Here is a 12,217-nt window from a genome sequence, read left to right as displayed (position 1 = left end):
AACCGGTTAAAATAGTTTTGTTTAAAGTTGAGTGAGTGTAAAAATACTCAAATGTGCAAACACTCAATGGAAAAATGCTTACACCAGCAAATTATTTGAATTTTAAGTGTGAATTTTCATTAATAAGACGTATGGTAGAAATTCGTACATCAAATAATTTTTTTTGTAAGTTCACAATTGAAAACATATCCTACCAGTTTAATCCAGAAGACCTATGTTTAGCGGTGTGTAATTCTCATGTAAAAGAAACATTTGTAGACCTATTTTTTGAATGCCCACTTATAACAGTTCTTAAGGACACCACTTTGGACAGATCCTTAACATTTGGCAGATCTAATTAGTGATCTAACTTTGGAAAAACTTAAATTTTTTACTGCAGCAAATATTCTAAAGCTGCGTGTTTTTTTGCAAAATGTGTTAAGCCGAGCTATCTCCAAGGTATAATGCTATAACAGGCTATTAAATTCCTCTGGCGCATATATACTACACGTACATTTTAATTATTTTAATCATATTAATTTAATTAATAGTAAAAATATATTTGTTTTTTTCTCTGGTAGATAATGCAGAGTTTTGCATATTATTATTTATATACTTTTAGGCCAGTTTATATTCTCACATAAACAGTTTTTTAAATTTTGCAACAAACATTTTTTAATTACTAACCCAATAGAACCCTTATAGTAAAACGAATTTTTTAAATAGAATAAAGAAAGTAGTTTAAAGTTTTTTTGCCCGCAACTCTAATTTTTTAGCTCTCTCCACATTTAGTTAACATGCTCCACATTTTCTCAAGCAAATTATTCTCTGTTAAATATATTTTTGCTCCAAAAAGGGTACGCTTCCATGAAAATTCATTGCCTCCAGACATATTCTTATGTTTCTCGTACTAATAAGTATTTGCAAAAGATATCAAAAATATGTCTTTATAAGTGTCTCACGTGTCATGTGCAATCACCTCGAGTTTCTGGCGGCTTATTTGTAACCTGTTATTGCTTTAAAACTTTAGAAAATCAAAAATCAAACAAATAGGGTAATTTTTTTAGAGCATTGGAAATAAATGCGTAACTTTTATTTTCACTAATTTATTAAGCGCCTTTCTTCAAGAATATAATGTTTTGCAAGATTTATTGTTAAAATTGTATGCCGTTCACTAAATTTAGAAAAAGATCTGATCACACAAAAACATCAAATTTAATTTGTATTTCTCTTATTTTTTTCGTCCAGAGAAATGTATTTAAAAAAAGAACTTATGAAGTAAAAAATGCTAGAGATCCGACAACGGTGAAAATAAATACTTGGGTTGTTGTAAACATAGTGTTAATACCATTGTAGAAATTACTTTTTTTTTGGCCACTGTATATGCCAAACATTTGACACCTGAACATGTTTGTGATTAGTGAGATTTAGTTGTGATTAGTGATTAGTGAGATATGTTTTATGCCAAATGTTAATATGAAACAAGTATTTTGCGCTTTTTGAAGTATTTTGAAGTAACAAAATGATGAGCTTTCAAGTTAAAATTAGATAAAACTAGGAGTTAGAAAGCATGGTTTAGTTTTCTGAGGTAAAGAAAACCTTTGTCAATAAATTATAATCAGTTTTCATTTTCAGAAATAATCAATTTAGCGTCCACGTGAACGCCAACGGTGAATATAAAAATTTAAAGTGTGTATCGGAAAATGGCTCTGAATGCACACTGTGTGCCAATTCTTAAAAAAATATCAATAAAAATTTCAAATTTATCGAAAAAAAATATTTTTTACAACTTTACCATCCGATACTGCAAAATCTAAAATATTTTAGATGCCTATTTAAGATCCGTCAAGACAGTTTCATTATTGCAAGAATGAAATATCATTGTAGAGGCTGACTCTTGAAACCATATCAAGATGACAACTACGATTCATCATATGAAATTCCTGGCTAAAATCTAGAAAATCTAGTACTCGCATTTCCACCATCATGGGAGGTAACCATACCATAAATTTCTAAGTTATGCTGCGAGTATTAGATAATTTAGAACGGATTATTTTGTTGATTTTTGAAGATTTTTGAAGAAGAGTAGAGTTCTCAAGATGTCCTTAATGGTGAGTACTACAGTGACGGTTAAATTTTGTAAAAGTCTTTTATAGATGTTGAAAAAACTATGATAATACATTTGTTAATCAGGATATTATAAAAAAAAAGAAAATACTTTTGTATTCTCTGTTTACGAGAAAACCGCTTATTTGACAACAAGTTTCGTTTTTAAAGAAATAATGCCTCGGTGTCTACATCATTAAATAATTTATGTAAACAGTAGTAATATTTTGGGGTTGATACCCTTAAATAAAAGTCATTAAATTTACAAAACCAACTTTTAATTTGCCAACTTGACAATTCAACTTATTTTATTCTCGCGAGCGCGTCAGGCCGGGGACTGAGAAGTACCGCGTCGCATTTCCTGCCTCTTGCCGTGCTCGGCAATTTTGCTGGATCGGCTCTCTGGCGATCTGGAGATGTTTTTTAAGAAATCCGCTTACATTTATATAAATTATTATTATTTTAGTTAATACTTAAATATATACTACAATACTAGGTGCGATATAATCAATCAAGTGGTATAGTTCTGATAAAAAAAAAACGGTTTTAGCCTAGAACCTTGACATCTCTTCATTAAAACACTTTGAAGAAAAACGTTTTTTCATGAAAGTGATAATTTTTGTTATTTAGGTTAGCTATAAGAATTATTGACGTTCTGAATAAATTCCAAGTGCAAGATCATTCATATCATTAAAATTTCAAAAGCTGTTAGTTATATAGAAATTTATCTGCGTGAGAAATTTATAATAATTTCTTGACACCTTTTATCCAACGACGATGACGATATTATTAAATTTTTAGTATCATAAGTATAATTCTATGTGCAAGATTCGGGAAAGAGTTCTATCAGACTTAAAGTTATTATAATAGTTATCTTCTTACACTGGACTATGGATACTGGTCTCATAAGACGCAACTGATAAATTTACATGGGTATTCGTTGTTTCTTTAAATTTATTAAAACAATCTCTTACCCCTTACAGGGCTTAATACACTTTTTTTAAAAATGAATGCATCATTATAAATAATATGTTTGTCAATCCCTTTATATAATATAATGCTTCTCGAGATAAAGAAATTTTTCTTTGATAAAGAAAAGATCACTTTTGCCGCAATAAAGAAAAAAGTACCAAAATATCCCAAATTCCGTTTGTTATTGTAAAATTACAACATAATGTCGGCATATTTATCAAATAAATCAGTTAGTAGAAATTGACTAGGGTTGATGTCTTAAACGTAATTTTAATTGGGACTAAAGATGCAGTTACATAAGCTTTTGGATTTGTTATGCATCACAGATCACACTTAACTCACACGAACTCAGTCAATAATAAAACGATATATAAACATATATGTTCGAAACACGTCGCGTATACTAAAGCTGCTTTGAATTTAAATAAATGTGAGTGGAGGAAGACCAAATAACAAAATAACTGTATAAATATAATATAAAACGTCCGTAAACTAAAACTAACATCATGGCAGTCCCTAGAGGTCTGTAGGTGCTTATAGAACAAACCAACAAATCTGGAAACAAAACAGAAGCTGCGACAAAAATAGGTAGAATTTAACCAAAATTAAGTAATTTGTTTTATTCCAAGTATATGGGTCGACAATCCTCAATAGATAACTTTATTAAAAAAGTTTTCTACACATACTTTGAAATATCTGCAAAGTTTCATTATTGTGATACCGTTTATGGATTTGAAAACATCTGAGACTTTAGGAAGAATTCAAAAAATTCAGAATTATTACACGAGGTTTGAATTAAATGAGTTAAGCTGGTGAAAAGTTTTAAATTTCCTTAATTTACGGATGGTACAGCGATCAATTTCTAATTTTGCAATTTGATTGAAAAACGAATGTGGAATCGATATATTGATGTAGAAAAATTGTATTTTTTATAAATGCATTATTCGCTTCTTTATTGAATAAGTTTAAAAGCATGTCGATTCATCACTTTGAAACACGGGACTATCTATACATTAAATTACTTTTAAATTAACTAACTATACATTTTATCTGGAGATTTTATTCACGATTCTGTCCATGCAATCAGTCTCAACCATGCATACTGAACTTCTAAGCACGCATTCTCCTTTCCCATCGAGAAATTTACTGAGACCGTAATTTACCAACATTACATTACGCGGTACGCTCTCTTATTTTCGGCTTGACCTCTTTTCATTGTTTGTTTATTAGACAGAAATAGAGGCTGCCAGGCATATAAACTAGTAAACTACACAAAGGTTGATGTGGATCGATCTAAACTTATATTTACATTCTTGATAGTGAAACGGAACGATATGTAAAAACCATTATACCTACGGTACCGAAAACTGAGAGTCTAGAGATTAGGTACGATTTACACACCCGAATCGGTTTCGCCGCATCGCAACGACAAATAACAATAAAGGTCTAAATAGGAGAAGATACACCGAATACTTGAGAATGGTAACATCTACGCGATTAGCGAATGTAAATTATTTTAAGTAATGTACAAAAATAAACCTTATTAAATTTATATTTGCTTATATAAAAGCCTATTTTTGTAATCTCTTTATAAGCGTTATTAATATCCGGTCCTTACATTTCTGTAAGATTGTTCTTAATAAAACAAATACCCTTAGTCCTTAATATTATAAGGGCGAGGAAAGGGCCGAAATTGGGTCAAGGTATTTTACGAACATTTTGCGTATCTGCTACCGCACCCTCTTTTGAAATGCGACCCTTCCTTTAATCTTGATGGGCTTGGATTTGGGGAGGATAGGGCAAACGGATTTCTTTTTTGGAGCTCCTTCATTTTTTTTACCGTTCAGGTTTTTCTTTTCGAATATTATGTTTTATTTCCTTTTCCATACAAGCACATATTTCATTTAAATCATATACGAAGTTAGAATGTCGAAAAATGATGGTGCCCTCAGCTTTTTTACATCCTTAACTTTTCACTTTTTTCAGTTCAGATTGTAGGGGTGAACGTAAGGAGGAGAGGGTGAAAATATATATAAAATAAGTTGAATTCACCTTAAGGCATCCGTTAGACGGCCAGAATATGCATAAATAGTCCAAATCAACATATCCAATTTTTAATCAGAACTAGAGATCTTGCTCTATTACCTTTTTTAACTTAAACCATGAATTCTGTAACAGAGACACTACACAAACTATAGCGTCTACAGAATCACATAAAATCAACTTGAATTTTAATTTTTTCAAATACTTTTCCTGTTCTAATTTCAAAACAAATTTAAATTCCGTAAGTATATTTAGCAATTAAAAAAACATTAAGCTTATTATTTATTTTTGGAATTCCAATTTTAACAAAAGTTTAAAAATAACCATTCCAAACTTTAAATATTCTAACATTAAAATTAAATTCTTTGAAAGTTGGAATAGTGGGAATGTACATACAATACATTGCTCATTTTTCAAGGATTGAATTTGAAACCGACTATAAATTCAAATGCTAAAACTATTAACACATTCTGTCTGTCATTTAGTTTGATTTTTGAAAATGCTTTTTATATTTGAATATGAATTATATATACGTCGAAGTGTAGTTTTCCGCTTAATGGGATTAATTTAAAAGAGGAAGGAAGGTGTGATATTTGCTGCAGTAACGGGCCATTTTGTTTAAAAAAACATTAAAAAAAAAGCATTTCATCCGTTGCCAAATACTAGTTCCTAAGAAGAAAAAACCCTTTTTGAAATACTCGTAAAGCCACAAACATTTTATAACCACAGTAAAACACGTTAAAACCTGAGTTGAAAACTTTTCTATATAAGTTAAATACTCAAAGTGACTTCACTTCCTACTTCTACAAAATAAATAAAATTTCTAGCGTACATTCACGTTAAGCTTTTAAAAATAAATAAATAATTGAGATTAACGAGAGTGTTTCAGATATTTAACTTGCCTATAGGTTGATTCCAAAGATTTTATTCAAGAAGGGACTTAATAGGTACAGAAATTGTGGTCCATTAGGTAACGGATATTACTGGTATCAGGTGACAGAAGCAATGAAAATAAGATTGAGTGCATATAAACTGAATAAGTGCATAAGTTCAATAAATCACAAGACCTGCTAGTATAGTTTTCTCCACGAATATTCTATTTTGCGGTTTCTTTTATCATCAATTGTACTGCTGGCAGAGCCTTTTAGCAGTAGCTTTGACAAATAAACCTGAAGGTTCTATGGTTGGAATCTTTGGTGTGATACTCGAATCACAAAACAGTGTTACCAATAATCAAAACTTTTTAACATTTTAGAGTTATAATTATATATATATTATAGAAACATACACACCTTTTAAAAAGCTTACTTTTAGAGAAACTTATTTTGAGTATCAATCATGGAGTGATTTTTAAAAAGACGTGTTTGAAGTTATTAAGCATAAATATATTAGCAAGTTTTCTTTACTAAATAAAAACTTAAAAAGTTGACTCAAAGGATAAGCCACATAAAAGAAAAACCAGTTAATATCGTTGAGAATCAGTCCTCTCCGTCTTTTAATGAGAAAGAACTTGATGTTCTGAATAAACTTCTTAATTTTAAACCAGCTTCAAACTGCTAGGGAAGCTTATAGAAGTGTTGAATTATCAATTCGATATTTTGCCAAAGTCTTGGAAAGGATTTGCTAAAGAAATAATTTCCAACGAATCTTAATAAATCTTACCAAAATAAAATATATTAAACTCTCGCATGTTAAAGCAGCATTGAATTGCAAAAACCTTGTTTCCTCTTGAGATAAATTCAAGTTACAGCTTTCGAACCCAACAATTTTAAAATTATATTGTTTACGAAAAATCAATAAACCTGGCAATAGAATAAGATCAGTATTTATCTCCACTATAGGATCCCCAACTTGAAGTGAAGATGAAATTCTTGTTTCGTTCGCTGAGTTTTCTTTGTTGTCCCAAGCGTTTCTATACCGGAAACTTTGGAATATCTGATTGAACTTTTGTTCTGGAAAGTAATGGTTTCGATATTATCCGAGAAATATTTAAATTAACAAAACTTCGCATGTCACAAAATATTTTTCAATACAACAATTCGGTATTATGACCAACTTGAGGATATAGATATAGGTAATTTCCTCTCGCCCTTTCTAGCAGAGCTTCATGAACCTTTTTCGAGTTAAATGCAAATAATACATTCCAATACTTTTCACGAGTTTGGTTAAGATAAGATGTTGATGATGTGTTTGCCAAAAGCAAATGCAATATTAATAACTGTGTAGAACAACTCTAAAACAGTTTTCCATCTATTAAATTTGCCTTCGAACAAGAAACAAATAACCAAGTTACATTCTTAGATACTCTTGTCACCAAAAATAGTAATCCGTTAGAATTTGAGTGAAGAAACAAGTGACTCTAACCATTGTTTTTAACATAAAATGTTAGTAGTAAATCTGTTTTGCAATTTGAAATTAACATCAATTGGTGGAGGCAACTATATCTCGCCCTCTTCAGTTCATGTCGAAGAACTTCGTTTGGTGACGGTTTTTTGATAATGGTTTATGGAGGTATCAATTACCCTACACCAAAGAACAATGGACAACAATTATAGTATATTTACGAGTATGAGAATGTTTGAGATAATCTAATTATCATTTGTGGTGAGATATATTTAAATGACCGCTCTGCACTATTTGTTCTTTTGACTAGAGGCGATGACCGAATAGAGATACGCACATTGGTTCAAAATTGGATGTGTATGTCAATATGATAATACAAAAATAAAACCGTACACGGTCAGGATTAGAACTAAATTATTTTCTTACCACAAGTTATGGACTGGCAACCGAAAAGTCCCGATCTAAATTCCATCGGATAGATTTGTGTTACACTAACTTGGGAAGGGATTGATGGAGCCTCAATACCTATAAAACCTGTAATATCAAGAAGTTCTCGAGTGGAATTTTTTTTATTATTCTTAATTTTTATTAGTTTTAATCAGTGTAGTGTAGCTTTTATCGTCTTATCTGGAAAGACATGAGGAGATACTACTTAAGTTTTTTAACTAATAGTGACAGTAATTGAGATTTAAGCTACTGTGTGCATGCACGTATTTATTTAACATTGTTTAACTCTTTTAACTAAAACTGTAACGCAGCACTTTTATATTTAAGCACATATTAATATGATCCCATCATAACTCCGTTGTCATCACGTTTCGCAGCTCAAGTAGATAAGCACCATTTAAGCACATTAACGCGTAAGATATAACAAAGGCTTAGCCCCATGTCAAAAAAAAATCAATATAAGGTGCGTCCCCAAAATTTCTGTACGGGCGCCACCCTATTGCGGTATACAGAATGGCTGTGTGTGTTTTCGACATTGATTGACCCAGTAACCTATTTTTCTTATCTGGGACGTGGTCTATGAATTATTGTAGTTTCTATTGGGCACGGATCTATGATTTATTAGATTTTCTGTACTGTCGATTGTATGCATGTGCGCTCTTTATGCGTCTATACCGTTTTGTGCAAACAATGGGTTGTCGCTTATTGTTTGGAAATCGACAATAGTTAAGTCAAAGGCAAAAAGAATGTCTAAATATTGCAAACTATAAATATTTGAAATAAAACATCACAATAAATTTTAACCAAATTTCTTGTAATTTTTAGAAATTCTGCTAAATAAGTGTTCAAGTACGTACGTGTTTAATTTAAAAGAGTATTTCTGTTATATGCTTTATCTATCTGTTGACAGACATATGATTCTAGAAGCTTTATTAAAATTTATTGTTTAATGTTGTATGCTGCTTTGTCTGTCTCTATGTTTTCATTTTAATTTATCTAGTTCTCATGTTAATATAATATTTTCTAAGTATCTCAATATTTTTCAGATCTTTTTTCTTGGTTCGAATGTTATTTTTTTATTTCTAGACTTTTTCATCTACCATTTTTTTATATTTCTCTCGTCTGTGCTTCATTAACTGTTAAGAAGATATAATTAATGCTTATCTAATCTAAAAAAAATATGCAAATTAGTGAGAAGAAATAGAAAAAATATAATATGCTTACTAAAAAAAAAACATATTATTCAGTGTGTGTATAATGTGACCCAGTTAGTCGGGTTTTAACCTATTTAAGGTCTGATGATGCTCTAAGGAGTGAAACACGTGTAACGACTTAAAGTATAATTAATTAATAACAAATTTTGAGACCGAGACTTTGTGTTGTTCTCATCTGACATGGTAAATTCAACATTCCAGGTGCAGTGCATCTAAGAGGTATGAAAATATCTTAGCTTAAGAAAGGTTTGCGTTTATAAGATGTAATATTAAACTAACTAAACTATTACACAATATAGTTTGCCTATATTTTTTTTAATTATGCCAGTTTTCTAAGCAAAACTCCAAATTTGTCAAAGTTTCTGGAAAAATAGTTTGCTTGATATTGCTTGATAAGAGCTTTTCTGTTAAATAATCTTGAATTTATTACGTTGGTCAAAATTTTAGTGTTAAATGAAGATAAATTGTTTAATTTCTTTTCTTTCAATTTGCAGTATTCCCTTATCGGAAGATCCTAGAGAAATATTGGAAAATAATGGTTTTCATTACCAATAAAATTATTATTCTGTTGATTAGAATCTTTCGTTACAATTTTTATCTTATTCTAACAAAAGCCTTCGCTAAAAACAGAGACAAGGAGGGAGAAAAGTTATAAAAATGTAAACAAAAATAACCTAATCTAATTGAGATTAGTTAACAAATAATATAATATATAGCATATTTTACACAGTTTAAAGATGAAAAAAGAAAATTCAAGAAATAAGATAGCGTTGTTCAACAAGAACAATAAAATACCAATACTAAATAAAATGAAATTAATATATTGTCAAATAACAAAAAGGAATATAGTTTCCTCAAAGGATGTACCTTTCTCTTACAAACCATGCTAAAAATGAAATTGAATAGATTTTAAAAATATGCGGATGAAAAGTAAGATAAGAAAAGAATTACTCCAAGATCCTTAATATGTATGTCAGGCTCAACACGACTTGACCATCTATCATCAATAATATGAGAAATTTAAAGGCTGCCTAGCTTTCCTCAAATAAACCAATAAATATATACACATTCAAATTTACCCCAGTAGCATATTGTACTAAACAACGGCCATGTTTCAACCTCACTGCAGTATAAGTCATCTACAAATGACTCTTTTAGAAAAAATATCACACTGTAATGAAAACAAACCTGGATCAAACGAGATTTATAAAGAAACCAGCAAAACTAAAAAATCTTTTGAAAGTGCAAAATGTAAAGATTTAATTAATAAAAAGGTATTTACGAAATCAACTGTAATGCTAGCAATTAGTGTGCTAGCATCCGTTTTTACTAGTTATTCCGCTTCCGGTGGTAGTAGCCATAATTTATAAATGAAAATTATTGTAACGTGTGAATATAAAACTAGATGCATATATAAAGGTTTTTAAGCTACAATCTTTTGAAATTATATTATTTAAAAAATATAATTAGTCAATAATATAATAAAATTAGTCATGGCACTGCCTACTATTACAAGATATCTTTCAAAATCATTGAGATATTTTGAGATTTTGAGTCTCAAATCAAAGATAGTAGACCCCATTGAGGAAGATAAGTCAAATCCGTGGACTTAACTCCTCTTGAGATATTCGACTTCAAAGGCGATGGATCCCAATGGTAGGTAGTTTGAATTTCAAAGTGACCACAGGGCTTAAAATCGAATATATCAAAAACTAGTTGACGAATCTCGATAGAATACAAAGTGAGATCTTTAGCAGATGTTGTCTCACAAATTTTGCTAATAAGTCAAATCTATAGACTTAAGTTATTTTAAGATATCTCGCTTCAAAGAAAGTAGATGCTGATGAGGAAGTTTCGTTTTCAAATGGACCATAGGGTTAATAATCAGATAACTGAAAAGCTGCTGCATAAATCTTAATAAAACAAAAACTGGGGGATTCTGCAGATAGTGTCTTATAAACTTTACTTATAACTGAAATTCGTGCAATTAAGTCATTTTTAGAAATCTGGTTTTAAAGACAGTTGAGCCCAATGAGTCAGTTTGGATTACAAAGCGACCACGGGACTAAAACTCAAATATGTCGAAAACTACTTTACAAATTTGGATAAAATAAAAAGTAAGAGATTTAAAAGATATTAGCTTACAAACTTTGTTAATAAATCAAATCCGTGGACTTAACTTCTTGTGAGATATTCCGCTTCAAAAGCGATGGATCCCAATGAGGTAGTTTGAATTTCAAAGTGACCACAGGACTGGAAATCAAATATTTTTACAACTACTTAACGAATCTCGATAAAATAAGAAGTAAAAGATTTAGCAGATGTTGTCTTAAAGATTTTGCTAATAAGTCAAATCCGTAGATGTAACTCATTTTGAGATATCTGGCTGCAAAGGAAGTAGATGCCACTGAGGAAATTTGGATTTCAAAGTGGCGACAGTGCTGAAACTCATATAGCTCAAAAGCTGCTTAATGAAATTCGATAAAACAAAATAGGGGATATTTAGCAGATATTGTCTTAGAAACTTTGCTCACAAATAAAATTTATGGATTTAACTCTCGAAAAACTATCTATCAAGTTTAACGACAAACATGCAAAGAAATTGCAACTTTTGATTAATAACAGGTGTACAAAATATTAAACAAAAATATTAAAAAATATAAAAATAATATTAAACAAAATTAGTAACAAAATATTAAAAACAGGCGTTAGTCATACCAATTTCAACAAATGGCATAGAAAGGAAACCACTTTTCCCATAAATGTCGCAAATTGTATTTTATGGGATATTCCACAAAGCTAATTAGACACCTGCTAGTATTTCCAATTAAGGTCAATGAGCAAAAGCAAATCTTAAATGAAAGTAAAGAAATTGCAACTTTGCTATCTTATCTGTCAAATTAATAATTCGTATTTTCTTGTGCCGCTTCAAGCAGCGTTATCCAAGCCGCCTGCCGAACCATCATAATAAAAAATAATTTTCTATATCAAAACGTACACCCCAATAATAGTCGTAGGGACGCCTGAGGCGTTGCGCATGCCTTGAATTTGGACATCCAACGATCAATAGTGAAGAATCTCACTCTTTCCTTGGTGATGTGAGGGTCTCTGTA

This window comes from Anthonomus grandis, chromosome 8 (genome assembly GCF_022605725.1).
Source record: "Anthonomus grandis grandis chromosome 8, icAntGran1.3, whole genome shotgun sequence".
Taxonomy (NCBI): Eukaryota; Metazoa; Arthropoda; class Insecta; order Coleoptera; family Curculionidae; genus Anthonomus; species Anthonomus grandis.
The sequence above is the reverse complement of the archived record's forward strand: the minus strand, read 5'-3'. Positions refer to the sequence as shown.